Below are 15,597 nucleotides of genomic sequence, written 5' to 3' on the forward strand. Positions count from 1 at the left end.
GAAAATAATTTAAATTTTTTTTACTGGCAAATAGTGAATTATTAAATCCATTTTCTAGCATGGTAGATTGGAAAATACAACTTACAACAACCTCTTGTACTTCTTGTTTGTAGCTTGGTGCTGCTCTTGTACTGCATATTATTAAATAAATATTTAACAATAAAACCATAAGAAAGAGGAGCAGAAGTAGGCCATTTGGCCTGTCGAGCTGCTTCGCCATTCCATCAGGAGCTGATCCATTCTCCCACTCAACCCCACTCCCCTCCCTTCTCTCATAGCTTTTGATCCCCTGAGTATTCAGATACCTCGCAATCACTGCTTTAAATACACCCTTGATCAGACCTCTACAGCCAACAGTGGCAGTAAATTCCAGAGGTTCACCACTCTCTCAACAAAGAAAGTCCTCCGCATCTCTCTTTTAAATGGTGCCCTTTAATCCTAAAGTTGTACCCTCTTGACTCCCTTAGCATGGGAACAGCTTCGCCACATTAACTCTGTCCAGGCCTTTCAGCATTCAAAATGCTTCTATGAGGTTCCCCCTCATTCTTCTGAACTCCAAGGATTACAGTCCAAGAGCCCTTAAATGGCCTTCATATGGTAATCCCTTTATTCCAGGAATCATTCTTGTGAATCTTCTATGAACCCTCTCCAATGCCAGCACATCCTTTCTTAAATAAGGAGTCCAAAACTGTACCACATAATCGAAGTGAGGCCTCGCCAGTCCTCATAAAGCCTCAGCATCACATTGCTGCTCTTGTATCCTATTCCTCTAAATATGAATGTCAACATTGCATTCACCTTCTTCACCAATGACTCAACCTGGAGATCAACTGCTGTATCCTGCATGAGGAGTCCCAAGTCTCCTTGCATTTTTGAATTTTGAATTTTCTCTCCATCCAAATACAGTACGGGTAGAACTCCCGATTATCTGAAATCTGATTCTCCAAAATCCTCATTTATCCAAAAAATGTTTTGAGCCAAACTGACCATGGACATCTGGCTCATGGCAGCGGCAGCAGTGCAGTGGACCTTGGCTCCCAGCAGCAGCAGCAGCGCAGTGGATCTTGGGCCCCCAGCTGCGGTAGCAGCGGACAATGAGCTCCCGGCACTGGCAGCGGCATAGCAGACCTTGGGTTCCTGGCGCTGGCAGCGGCACAGTGGATGTCAGGCTTCCGGTGCCAGCAGCAGCGGACCACAAACTCCAGGGCAGGAGCGGGACCCTCAGGCTCCTGCCATGAGCAGGGCCTTGGTGGGGAAGTGTCAGTGATTGGCGCTGGCCAGCATTTTTTTGGTGAGAAACTTTATTTTAATGCTTAAACAGCCTTACCTTGTTGTTTGTTGTTGTATAAACTCTGTTACAAGTGATTTGCTGTGGCTACTGGGGTGTTTTTAAAAAGTGACCGGTTCTCCGATTAAAAAGGATTATCCAAAATGGGCCCAGTCCTGACCATTTCGGATGATTGGAGTGTGCTGTAATAGTCTTCCCTTTTATTCCTTCTGCCTTAGTGCATGATATATGTTTTGTATCGTTTTATTTCATTTGCCACTTTTGCCCATTCTGCTCAAACAAGTCTCTCTGCAGTCTCACCCTTTTCTTCTCACTCTCCTAGTTATGCACTGACCTCGTTAGTTGCAAAGTATGGTTCAAAGTTTCCAAATGATGCAGTTTTAATTTATATTTGTGCTGAGAAATACTTGTTTAGATCCACCCATTGAGCAAATACAGCTTTTTACACAACAAAATAACATCTGAATACTTTGTACTAGCCCAATAATCATTATGTCTGTCCTACACTTCATAATTTAGTCAATATTAGAATTAAGGGTAAAACTACAAAACAGGAAATATTTGGCCAGCCCTTTCTTTCTGCTCAATTATTGATTAAAACACTTCAAAACTATTTTTTGCATTGTTGTGCCTGAAATGCAAACTTTCATTTCAGAAACTCAATGACAAGGCATTCCATGCTGTAATAACTTTGTAGACAATTTTCTAATTCCTGTAACAATTTTAACTTTTGTGTTTTGCATATGTTCTCCATCCTCTGCAACAAAATACTTCATAGTTTTCAGCAGTTCAAGTTTCTTCTAAGTTTCCTGAGAAAAGCCATCTTCAACAAGTTTCTTGAATATAAACATAGAGCTATCTCAGTCCATTTTTATTCGGTTTTGAATATTGTGCAGAGGTCTGCTCTCCCAACCCAATGAAGGATGCAACAGTGTTTCACCAGATGGATTTCTGGGCTCCAAGGGAAGACAGAGAAGACTTGGCTAATTTGGTTGAGTGACTGAATGAGAGGCAATCTAATTGAAGTGTACAAATTTACTGTGGGGCATATTAAGATAGATGCAGGGGATGATGGTTCCTCAAGTTGAGGTGTCATTGCCCAGGGATTCCAGACTTAAAATAAGGGGTTAAACATTCGTTTCAAAGATGAGGATAAATTTCTTCTTCCAAAGGGTAAGTATTTTTGGAATTAATCACCTAGGAGGGCCATGCAGGCTCAGTTTCTGACTGTTTTCAAGACACATGGGTAGCATTTTGATTATTAAGGGAATCAAGGGATTGAGAATTAGGAAAAGAAAGTGACGCTAGACTAATAAAATCTTGCCAGTTAAAAATGGCACTGATGGAATCTTAATGAGTAAATTGTGAAATAATACTTTTTATAACTGTAAAATAGTTAATAATTCAATCCAATCATTGCTAATTATTATTTGCGTCCAAAGCTCATCAATAATCTGACTCCAGTAATATTGCTTGATCTGGAAAATGAATATAAAAGTTTCATGACAGCTGTGGTAATGTTAATAATTATACAACACAATTGAATGGAATTTGTTGTGTCCGATGGCCACACCTATTACCTGTTTGATTTGAGCCTCATTTTCAATCACACAATGCAATAACTCTCATGTGCAGACTCTTAGGGTTTTATTTATTTGAATTCAAATTTCCCCCAACTACCTTAGAATTTGAGCTCCTGTCGCCCAAATCACCATCACATTGACATTATCCTCTCAGAAACTAAATGCTGACGCTGAGCTCAGAAAGAAGATTCCAGGAAAATGACTCAATGAAGAGGCGCAATAAGAATTGCTCCAAAGTGTGATGGTATTGGGGCATGAGGTGGTGATGTTTCTGTGCTTTGCTATTTTACGTTTCCTTGGTTGTACAGATACAAGTTAAAAGAGGTGCTGTTGAATTACATTGCTTCAGTGGGTCTGTTGCATGATGTGCACTGGAAATGATATCATAATAATCAGGGAAAGATGGGTAGATATAAAAATCAAAGGTTCATGTTGAAAATATTTATAAATCCCTGTGATGTTGCAATGATGTGTCCATCCAGAGGTGGAGTGAGATCTTGCTAATTTGAGCTGTGTGAAGAACTCGACCATTTGTCAGAGAATTTGAATATCTTCAGCAGACTAAGTAGCCAGAGTGTGAGAGCTGCTGGGCCAGTTAATTTCTAGTAATCTCAAAATATATTGGATAGGGGTGGGGTTAGTGATGGAGGCATCATTGGAAAATGATGGTCATTTTATAAATGATTTATACTTGAAATTAACCTACAACAACCACCATTTTTCTTTTGCTCAAAGTATTGATGATCTTCGGAGATTCTTTGGACTATAAATTTGATAGATGGTATTCTTTGCTAGTTTTCAAAATTTAATTTATGAAGCATTCATCATGTTTGCCTTCATAAATTTTCTGTAAGAAAGTGGTCACGTTGAGCTATCTTTGAACTGCCATAATATGTATATTGAAATAGCTTCCACAGTGCTTGAAGGGAAACTTTCAGTATCAAGCTTCATGAATGTTGCTGGAATCACACATCCAGGCAAGTGAAGTGTTTGTTGTACAAGAACTTAAGCAGGTAACACTGCAGGAATAGGCAATCAACCCTTCATCAGTGTTTGCCATCATATCTCTGATTTGCACTGAGGCATCGTGGGATGCGTTAGGAATTTGAGGAGAATTTCTTTACCTCTTTTCTTTGCTTGCAACAGTATATACTGTATATGGTGAGCTAAGCATGAGTGTTTTGGACAATGGCCATTAATCCACTGTGGAGTAAGCTTGTTCACTTTCAATTGGAGATAGTATGATTGTCACAGATTGCTTTGCCGAGCTTGAGGTGTGACCAGAACTTGATGTAGAAAGATATAATCTTAATTATGAAATTTTGAAATCGGGAACTGATCACAGTCATCATTAACTAATGCAATCATCACTTTCTGAGAAGTTAAGCATGAAACAGATCATGGTTATTCGATCTAGAATGTAGCTCTGATAAATTGTGATGCCTTGAAGCAGAGCTGATTGACCTGCTCTGATGCAGTCACTGCGGCCATTGCAAATGTTTTGCCTCTGAGCCCCACGGTTTTACCGGGGGCTGTCGAAGCCATAGTTATATTAATGGCTCTTTGCCTCATCTCTTATGATTACATTTCTCTCTCTCCAGTTTGAACTAGAGCCCAATGGATGTGCTTGAATTCTAAATGATTGTTCATTGTAAATTCTACTTCGCTGTTGACTGTGCCAACATTAGTGATGAAAACGGACCCCAGTCATGAGCAATACAATGAGAATGTTGACTACCTCAAGACATTTTGTTATAACTGGTCAGTTCATTTTTTTTTTGCTGAAATCTGTCAACATTTTGGGCCTAAATCCTTCGTCAGGAATGTTGAAAATTAGGCAGACATTTGAATAAAATGTTGGGGGGAGCAGCACAGGCTAACAGGCAAGAGGTAATGGTAGATTCAGGTGGGAGTGTTGAAGAGGAAGAAACTGAGAAGTGATGAGGGGAGAGGCTAGTGGGCTAAGAAGGATAGCTCTCATTTGAGAGAAGAAAGAGGATGGGCAGCAGAGGAAGACAGATTTATTTCTCGTTTACCACCGTTATTGATAGCATGCTGTTTCTATTGTCAACTTTGCACAAAGTCTATTTTCCACCTGCAACCGACTGACGTTGCACTGTTACAACTATATATAGTTTTTCCTTGTCCTTCTCTGAAGCTTTTTGAACCCTTTGCTTGATGATAATAATAATAATCGTAATGGGTAGAACTATCCATTGGCTTACAGTTCATGATGGTTCAAAATTCTGCTTCATTTGAGGGAAGAGGCAGCTGTTTTGTTCGAGAATAGGTTCGATGGGTTCAAAAAGAATCAAGTCTGGACAAGCAGTGGCCTTTATTTACATATGGGGAAGTCACAAAAAGGGCAAACACTGACAGACTAACATACACAGCACACAGGCACGGTATACAGAGAAACAAGGGTTCAACTTCTTCAGAACCCATCATCCACAGGCAGGGTGTACCCAGAAATGAAGGTTTAACTTCTTCAGCACCCACCATGCACAGGCATGGTATATCACGTAACTAACCAGTACATAAGCATGAATGTTGCCGTTGCTTAGGATCCAGAACGGCCCATTGCAGTCGCCCATCCGGAGCTGCCCGTGGCTCACGGCCTGGAGTTCAACAATGGTCACAACTAACAAACACATACATGGCAATAATACACAAATAACTACAATAAATCTTGTTTATTAATCAAAGAAGGCATCACATAAATCAAAGTTACTTGTTCTATCAATTTTCATTCTAGAATCAGAACCCTACAACAAAGAAATCAATCTTTCAGGCCACCACATTCAAGCTGACTGTTTTGTCCATTTACACTAATCCTATTTATCTATGTGGGGTTTCTCCGAGGACTCCAGCTTATGCAAATAAATCACTACTAAACATTCTCAACTCCCGAATGGAAATGTGAGGGTTAAACACATGGTACCACCACTCTCTCTATCTCTCGCAGGTTCAGCACACTAACAAACAATAAATTAATTTCAACTAAAAAGTATATCAAATGATTTTGGTTTCCAGCATTCCCCACAGTTCTGGATCCAGTGTGGGCCTATTGCATTCGGCCTGCAAGAGCTGCCTGTGGCCTGCAGCCTGGAGTTCAGTGATGGTCTCCAGTCAGCAGCAGGAGAGAGAGAGAGGGAGACTGCACATGCAAGACCTATCCACATGTCCTGCGAGGACCATTGTGTGTCAGCCGCACAGATGGGCAGATCTAACCCTTGATTGGCAGGTGAGGTGACTTCCAACAAGGCTTCAGCCAGGCAAGGTCACATGACTCTGCAATCCACACTCCCATCAGGTTCTAGACGGACAGGCCACATGAACTGCCACAATCCACACTACAGCAGCTAAGATAGATTATCCACATGGAACTTCTGGCTCAGGATGATTGCAAATGTTTCAGTCTTGTCTTCAAGCTCACATGCTGGTCTCTGACTGAGTTGAGGGTGGATTATTCTTGGGGCCACTTCCTTTATTTTGGTTGTGTCTGTTCACTGGTATTCACAGCAGCTCGTAATGCGACTGTTAAGTTTCAGTCCAATCATTTGTTGGATTCTTCAGTCTACCAGTCAGTTGCTGATTCATTTTCCATGTATTGTATATTTTGCTATTTATTACCTTGTTTAATCCAGCGCAGCTGGATGGGTCACGTCCTGCGCTGGATGGGTCACGTCTCCAGAATGGAGGACCATCGCCTTCCCAAGATCGTGTTATATGGCGAGCTCTCCACTGGCCACCGTGACAGAGGTGCACCAAAGAAAAGGTACAAGGACTGCCTAAAGAAATCTCTTGGTGCCTGCCACATTGACCACCGCCAGTGGGCTGATAACGCCTCAAACCGTGCATCTTGGCGCCTCACAGTTTGGCGGGCAGCAACCTCCTTTGAAGAAGACCGCAGAGCCCACCTCACTGACAAAAGGCAAAGGAGGAAAAACCCAACACCCAACCTGTAGAGCTCGTCGAAAGAACCAAAGACTTGTTGATCCAAACCAAGGCTTTTATTAGCAAAAGACCGGAGCTCTTCACAGGTGGCCGACCAGTCCGGAATGATCCGACCTGGCTAGGGACACAACCCTTTAAGGCCCAAACAATAGGTGTGGCTTAGCTCTCAGCCAATCGCTGTAAGCACAGTCTAGATACAGTAACTATATACACTATGTACATTGGTGATAGATCTGTACTATCACATTCACCCCTTCTTGGAGAATTGACCCGGGAAAAAAAAACAAAAACGAGGGAGAGAATGAAAAGGAAGGGGTAGGTCAAGGACTGTAGCGGTCAGGGGGTCTGACCATCCGGCGTGACCGCCGTGGTGCCGGGATTGGGGTCGCTGGAGTGGTGTCACCAGCGGGCTCATCGGGTGCGACTGCTCCGTCACTCAATTCCCCAGTCGTTTTGTCGGCAGGGTGGCCCGAGTCATTGGGGTGCTGTTGGTCCTTCTGTTGCGGCACGGGGCCTGGAGCATAAGGAGTTGGGGGGTTTGCTGGGTCTACCGCGTCCTGAGCTAGGTCCCGCACCGAAACAGTGTCCTCCCGACCGTCTGGGAACTCCACGTATGCGTAATGTGGGTTCGCGTGGAGTAGAGTCACTCGGTCGACCAAGGGGTCGTTCTTTGAGTGCCGGACGTGGCGTCGCAAAAGGACGGGGCCAGGGACGGTGAGCCATGCCGGTACAGTGGTTCCCGATTCGGATTTCCTCGGGAAAAGGAACATCCTTTCGTGGGGGGTGGCATTTGTTGCAGTACATAGGAGGGAGCGGATGGAGTGTAAGGCGCTAGCGAGAACCTCCTGCCAGTGAGAGGTGGGGAGACCTTTAGACCGGAGAGCCAGTGTAACCGCTCTCCATATGGTGGCATTCTCCCTCTCGACCTGGCCATTACCGCGTGGGTTATAGCTCGTGGTCCTGCTTGAAGCAATACCACACTCCAGAAGGTACTGTTGCAGCTCTGCACTCATGAATGAGGACCCCCTATCACTGTGGATGGAATTGGGGTACCCGAAGATGGTGAAAATACTGTGAAGGGCCTGTATCACTGAGGTGGCAGTGGTGTCTGGGCAGGCCACAGCGAATGGGAAGCGGGAGTATTCGTCGATGGCCGTAAGGAAGTAGGTATTACGGTTGGTCGACGGTAGGGGTCCCTTAAAGTCTACGCTAAGACGCTCGAAGGGGCGGGTGGCTTTGATGACGTGGGAGTTATCCGGACGGAAGAAGTGGGGCTTGCATTCGGCGCACACCGAACAGGCTCGGGTCATGGAGCGGATCTCCTCAACTGTGTAGGGTAAGTTGCGCGCCTTGACAAAGTGAGCAAACCTAGTGACCCCTGGATGACAGAGCGCCTCATGGAGTTTCCGTAGTCTGTCCATCTGTATGCTGGCGCACGTCCCCCTGGAGAGCGCGTCAGGCGGGTCGTTGAGCTTACCAGGCCGGTACAGGATGTCATAGTTAAAGGTGGAGAGTTCGATTCTCCATCTGGCGATTTTGTCGTTTTTTATCTTACCACGCTGGGTGTTGCTGAACATGAAGGAGACCGCGCGTTGATCAGTCAACAGTGTAAAGCGCCTCCCAGCAAGGTAATGTCTCCAACGACGTACCGCTTCAACTATGGCCTGGGCCTCCTTCTCGATCGAGGAGTGTCTACTCTCCGGACCCTGGAGGGTTCTGGAGAAGAAGGCTACAGGCCGACCGGCCTGGTTCAAGGTGGCTGCCAGGGCGAAGTCGGATGCATCGCTCTCGACTTGAAACGGGACAGACTCATCGATCGCGTGCAGCGTCGCAGCAGCGATGTCAGATTTGATTCGATCGAAAGCCGCTGTGGCTTCGGTCGAGAGGGGAAAAGAGGTGGTCTTGATAAGAGGACGTGCCTTGTCGGCGTAGTTTGGAACCCATTGGGCGTAATAAGAGAAAAGGCCCAGGCAGCGTTTCAGAGCTTTCTGGGTATGTGGGGGGGGTAAGTCCATTAAGGGACGCATGCGGTCAGGATCTGGCATGACTATCCCGTTTTCCACCACACAACCTAGAATAGCGAGTCGTGTGGTCCGGAAAACACACTTGTCCAAATTGTAAGTCAGGTTTAGCTGACGGGCAGTTTGAAGAAATTTGTCTAGGTTGGCGTCATGGTCCTGCATGTCGTGGCCACAGATGGTGATATTGTCCAGATACGGGAAGGTAGCGGTTAGCCCGTTCTGGTCCACCATCCTGTCCATTTCCCGCTGGAAGACCGCGACACCATTTGTGACCCCGAATGGTACCCTGAGAAATTGATATAGCCGCCCATTCGCTTCAAAGGCCGTGAATGGTCGGTCCTCGCAGCGGATCGGGAGCTGGTGGTAGGCCGAACGTAGGTCAATAGTGGAGAAAATGCGGTACTGGGCGATCTGGTTCACCACATCCGTGATGCGTGGCAGGGGGTACGCATCCAGGAGTGTGAAGCGGTTAATGGTCTGGCTATAGTCGACCACCATCCGTAGTTTTTCCGACCTGGCTAGGGACACAACCCTTTAAGGCCCAAACAATAGGTGTGGCTTAGCTCTCAGCCAATCGCTGTAAGCACAGTCTAGATACAGTAACTATATACACTATGTACATTGGTGATAGATCTGTACTATCACACAACCCCAACCAACCAATTTTCCCTTGTAACCGCTGCAATCGTGTCTGCCTGTCCCGCATCGGACTTGTCAGCCACAAACGAGCCTGCAGCTGACGTGGACTTTTTACCCCCTCCATAAATCTTTGTCCGCGAAGCCAAGCCAAAGAAAACCTTGTTTAATAAGTTCATTTGGTTCTGCTCTCAACAAATTTTCACCACTTGCGATGCATCAGAAATTATGGCCCGACTGAATGGTATTGTAGGATTGTTGGCAAGCTGTTCCATGTGGAAATCGTGCACAAATAAAATAAAATTCTGCTGTAGCTGATGACCACCGCCATATTGATTTGACCTGGTATATCTCATCTGAATCCTTCAATTTGCAGGAGGTTTCAGCATTGTAAACAAAGGTATTTCTTTCCAGAAGGTTTGCTGTTGTCATTGCTACCAGTTCTTTTGTCTGGACTCCAAATGTTCCTTTTAGGATTTTAACAGTTGATTTGCTTCACAACAGTTCAATCAGCAATTCCTTAATATTGTGTACTGCAACATTGAGAAGTGAAGGTAATTAAAACAATAATTAATTTCAATTTTCACCTCATTTAAAACATATTTGATTCCAGGGGATGAAATAGAATGATTAAAAAAAAATATGTAGACCTACAACATGGCAACAGGCCATTTCAGCCCACAAGTCAGTGCTGGCCATTTTACACCCAATTCACCTACACCCTGGTACAATTTGAACTGTGGGAGGAAACTGGAGTCCTCGGAGAAACCCCACATAGATAAATAGGATTAGTGTAAATGGACAAAATAGTCAGCTTGAATGTCGTGGCCTGAAGGATTGATTTCTTTGTTGTAAGATTCTGATTCTAGAATGAAAATTGATAGAACAAGTAACTTTGATTTATGTGATGCCTTCTTTGACCTCCAGGGTACCCTGAATAACTTCACAGTCAATTAAGCCCTTGGAAGTTTAGTCATGGTAAATTTGTCTGTAGTAACGAAACAATGACCTCATAATTTGTTGTAATGTTGTTTCTAATGTTAAATATTGATCAAGATATGAAAGAACTACCGTACTCTACTTAAAAGTGGCCATGTGTTTGACACCCATCTCAGATGGCAGACTTGCTTTGATCTTCTGCCATCTTCATCTTCTGCATCTCTCATGATGAACATTGGGATAATGTTGTTATTGAAATGTTTATGGTTCTATGTACCAAGAAACAGTGAAATGTTTTGCTGGTTTCGAGGCAAGACAACCCATACTTCAGTACAACAAGTAGTGCAATAATAAAACAAAGTGCAGGGAAGAGTGTTTCAAGGACAAAATGAGAGAAATGGAAGAAAGCACAATTAAACAGTACTGTGGCAACATCTTTTAACGATAAGAAATGCATTCAAGAGAAAAAAAGTCCTAACTTTTTTTGTGAAAACTTTATTTACGATTTTAAAATACATATATAAACAAACAAAAATATAAAAAAATAAACAATACCGACCCTCCCCCCCCTTCCCAACCCCCACCCACAACAGACCCCTCAAGGGGAGCTAAATAAAAGACATATATCAGTTAATTACATACGCTGTGTGCTGTATCAAACTTGCAATAAAAAAAAAATTAAGATATTTCCAAACCCATAAATTTCAAGTAAGGTGACCCCATCTGAACAAAAAAGGAATAATTATCATGCAAATTAAATGTTATTTTCTCCATATAAATACATTATGCTAGTAGACTATATTTAATTCCACATTGTCTTTCCATGTAATTGCAATACATTTCCACCCTACCGCTAATGCCAAGCGAACACCATCTGAAACTTGTCCAACCCCAAACCAGAAACTAAAGATACAGAATAACCCAACAAAAAAATTAATGGGTCCAATGGTAAGTTGATCTTAAATAAATCTTCCAAAAAAATTTTAATTTTCTTCCAAAATGGTTGAACTTCATCACAAGACCAAACTGCATATACAAACGTTCCAGTATGAAATCCACATTTCAAATATAAATCTGAATTACTAAAACTATACCTTTTTAACTTCTTGGGTGTCAAATATAACTGATGTAAAAAATTATAATTAACAAAACTATACATTAAGTAATTTAGTCGCACTATCTGACACATAACTTCCCATTCTTCTTGAGATGTATCAAAAGAAAAATCCTCTTCCCATTTAATTCTAGATTTACTTAAATCTAATTATTCATCTTGTCTTGTAACAAAGCATATATTGCTGAAATAAATCCCTTTATTAATGTTTCCAAAATCAAAAGCTCAAACTTAGTTTATTTAGGTAACATAATTTCTCTTCTAAAACTATCTATCACGAAAGTTCGCTCTTGATAGTATACCAATAAAGAATTAGATGGTATCCCAAACTTCTCCCTAAGTCTAATAAAGAAAGAAATTGTCCATCTTCAAAACAATAATCTATCTCCTTTATACCCTTAGAATTCCAAATCTTCAAATACAGATTATGTCCTAACCTGAAATGTTGACTTACAGCATTTCTATTCATGGTTCCTGCTTGACCCATTGAGTCCCTCCAGCTTCTCTTTGTTCACCAAGAAAGAAACTGTCCTTCATTCTGGAAATTTGTATTTTCAGGTAAGTGCAGCTTCAAATCCATAATTTGCACAATTGATATCCATTCATCTTATTTAGGGAGACAGGCAGCTTGGCAGACATTCACCACAGGTACACACAAGAAGTACTTGTGAGTTTATGGACAGAAACAATTTGTAACCAGATAATGATCTGATTGTCACATAAGTTGCCTCCATATTGTGAGGGACAAATACAATTTTTTTTCCCCTCTGCGCCACAATTTTAAATTTTCAATCAAATTATTCACATGATTATAACACCCTTTCCAGATTTTATTCAAGGTTATTTATATACATTTTGGTTTGACCACATAGAAATTACAACACTTTTTATACATAGTCCCCTCATTTCAGGCATCATAATGTTTGAAATATTTGGCTACACTGGTGTTTGTGAGTACTCAGGTATGTTTATTAGCTTCATTGGTGCAGGTATAAGGGAGCTAGGCTTGCTTCTAAGCTTTTGATCACCTTTGGAGTCTCCGGTTGCCATTTTTCAACATGACCAGAGTTGTGCCAATGTAAGTCTAAGAAATCATTATGAGGCTGAAAAACAAAATTAAAATAGTAAGAGACATTGACCAAATAGGATTGCCAAAATCAACTGTTTGGAACATTACCAAGAAAGAGTATACTCGTGACCTCAGTAAATCCAAAGGGACTGTTAGGCCAAGCTGATGACAGTAGAATTCTCATCATAATGAAGAAAAATCCCCAAACAGATCAGAAACACTCTTGAGGAGGCTGGTGTGGATATGTTATGACAACAATTCACTGAAGACTTCATGAACAGAAATACAGAGGCTACTCTGCAAGATGCAAACCACTAGTTAGCCACAGAAATAGGATGGGCAGATGGCAGTTTGCCAAGAAGTATTTAAAAGAGCCTGCAAAATTCTGGGAAAAGGTCTTGTGGACAGATGTAACCTAGATTAACCTGTATCAGAGTGATGGCAAGAGCAGAATTATTTCTGCAGCTGAACTTGTACTGTGTTTTTTAAAAAAAACTACAAAGCAACAAAAAACAACTCAAACAATACACATTTGATTTAAAGAGACAGTGAATGAAGTTGTTGTCCCTGTAGAAGTTAGGAAGTGGTAGATGGAGGAGGATGTACTATATGCACATGCTGTTGGGGTGAAAGGCAAATTAGAGGATCTCTATCTCTTTTCTGATTGCAGGGTGGTGGTCACAGCGGAACTGTGAGAAACACAGAAAATGTGGAAAAGGGCACCATTAACAGAAAAGCTGAGTTCGCTGAAAAGGGGGCACATTTCAGAAGTTGTAGAACAGAAAAACTCTCCTTGAAAACAGAATCACCACAGGTGGAGAAACTGGAAGAAAGCGAGGCCATCTTAACAAGAAATGGGTAGGAAAGAGGTATATTCTAGGTAGTTAAGGTAGTTGCATCCTTGAAAGAAACTGGATGGGAAGAGATTTCAACTCACCTGAATCCTTCCTCGAAAACAGCAATTCATACATATGGCTGCTCTTCATCATTACAGCTTGGCCTTCACTACCATTATTCCCTCAGTGCCGGTCAAGAAGATACAAATTCTAGGCCTCTATACCCTACTCTGCAACTGGATCCTTAACTTTCTCATCAGAAGACAACACCAACAGTCAGTATGAATTGGAAACAACATCTCCTCACTGATTATCAACACAGGTGCACCCCAAAGATGCATGCTTAGCCCACTGCTCTACTTGTTATACACCCCTGACTGTGTGGCCAGACACAATTCCAATGACATCTACAAGTTTGCCGAAGGCACCACAGTTGTCGGCAGAATCACAAATTGCAATGAGGAAGCATACAGGAGGGAAATAGAGCAAGCAGCTCATTGAATGGTGGAACAGCAACAATCTTGTGCTCAACATTAACAAAAGCAAGGAGATGATTGTGGACTTCAGGAGAAAGTCAGGGGAACACGACCAAGTCCTTATCAAGGGCTCAGTAGTGGAGAGGGTCAACATCTTCGAGTATATGTCCTGGAGCCTCCATGTCGATGCATTCACAAAAAAGACTCGCCAGTGGCTGAGAAGGTTCAGTGTGTCACTGAAGACTCGTAAACATCTACAGGTGTACCATGGAGAGCATTCTGGCTGGTTGCACCTCTGCCTGGTATAGAGGTGCCAACTCTCAGGACGAGAATAAACCCAAAGGGTTGTTAACTTGGCCTGCAGCATCACAGGCACCAGACTTCACTCCATCGAGGGCATCTACATGAGGCAGTGTTTTGAAAAAGCAGCCTCTATCCTCAAAAACCCCCACCACTCGGGCCACACCTCTTCACTCTGCTACCATCAGAAGAAAGGCACAGGAGCCTAAAGACGAACACTCAATGGCACAAGGACAGCTTCTTCCCCGCTGCCATCAGATTCCTGAATAAATAGACACGGCCTTACTTTTCGTGCACTATAATTTTTATTTTTTTTTATATAGTAAGATGGTTATAATATGAATGTTTTCACTAAATTTGCTGCAAACACCAAATTTCATGGCTTGTTCATGACACTAAATTCTGATTCTGGTCCCATCTGTCTTTTACTTCTCCTGTAATGATTGGTGTTCCTTACCAATCAGCTAGTCGTCTTTGTTCTCTCATTACCCCTCCACCAGAAATCTCAGTTTCACTATCCCTTGCCCTCCCTGCTCCATCTGCCCTTTATTCCCCTCTCCTTTCTGGTGCCTGCCAATTATCTGTCTCCTCCTCCCATCTCCAACTCTTCCCCACCTGAATCTGCAGGTCATCCTTCACCTGTCCCGAGTTCATTTTTTTTGGCCTATCCCTCAACCACTGCCTCCCCCACACAGTCTCCTGCTGGCAGTCTTTGCTCTCCACGATCAGTCTTGATATAGGATTTTGACCAAAAACAAACAATTCCTCTTCCTCTCTCAAATGCTGCTGGGCCTGCTGAGTTCCTCCAGCAGATTGCTTTTTGAGTGACTGAGCCATTGCAGGAGAAATAATAATAAATGAGGGATTATCTCACTGTTTGAGTCAATATTTATTACAACCATGAAAAGCTCCATCTGGTCTCTTAACAGCTTGCATATCCTTGCTATGTGCAAATTGACTGCACATGAACAATCCGTAAAATGAAGGAGAGAATAAAATGGGAAGCCATCGAATCAGTGAGCTTGACAGTTATTGAGATACTGCTGTACATTATTCAAAGAGAGGCAGTAGGTATTGATAATGTAATTGGGCAGAGTGAATGTAGTTTTATGAAAAATAGAGTTGGATAAATTAAGTTTTTTTTAGAAGATGCAGCTAAATGGAATCCTGAATTGTTTAAAGATCACTGCACAAAATAAGGGTTTTGTATATTTAGAATTAATGCAGAAACATGAATAGTGGGACAGAAATAGATTTGGAATGAAATGGTCATTTTCACGGAAGCACACTGTTATTAGTGAAGTGCTGCAGGGGTTAATTCCAGGGACTTGTCTATTCACAATTTACATGAATGATTTAAATAAAGACACTGTTTGCT

The 15,597-nt window shown here is 42.5% G+C and overlaps 1 protein-coding gene across 18 annotated transcripts in view; it reads left to right on the forward strand.

The window, feature by feature from the left end:
* Window positions 1-15,597, forward strand: part of nedd4l (NEDD4 like E3 ubiquitin protein ligase) — a 533,566-nt gene that overhangs the window by 284,472 nt on the left and 233,497 nt on the right. The gene's annotated exons all lie outside the window — the stretch shown is intronic.

This window comes from Narcine bancroftii, chromosome 3, assembly GCF_036971445.1.
Source record: "Narcine bancroftii isolate sNarBan1 chromosome 3, sNarBan1.hap1, whole genome shotgun sequence".
In the NCBI taxonomy this organism is placed as follows: domain Eukaryota; kingdom Metazoa; phylum Chordata; class Chondrichthyes; order Torpediniformes; family Narcinidae; genus Narcine; species Narcine bancroftii.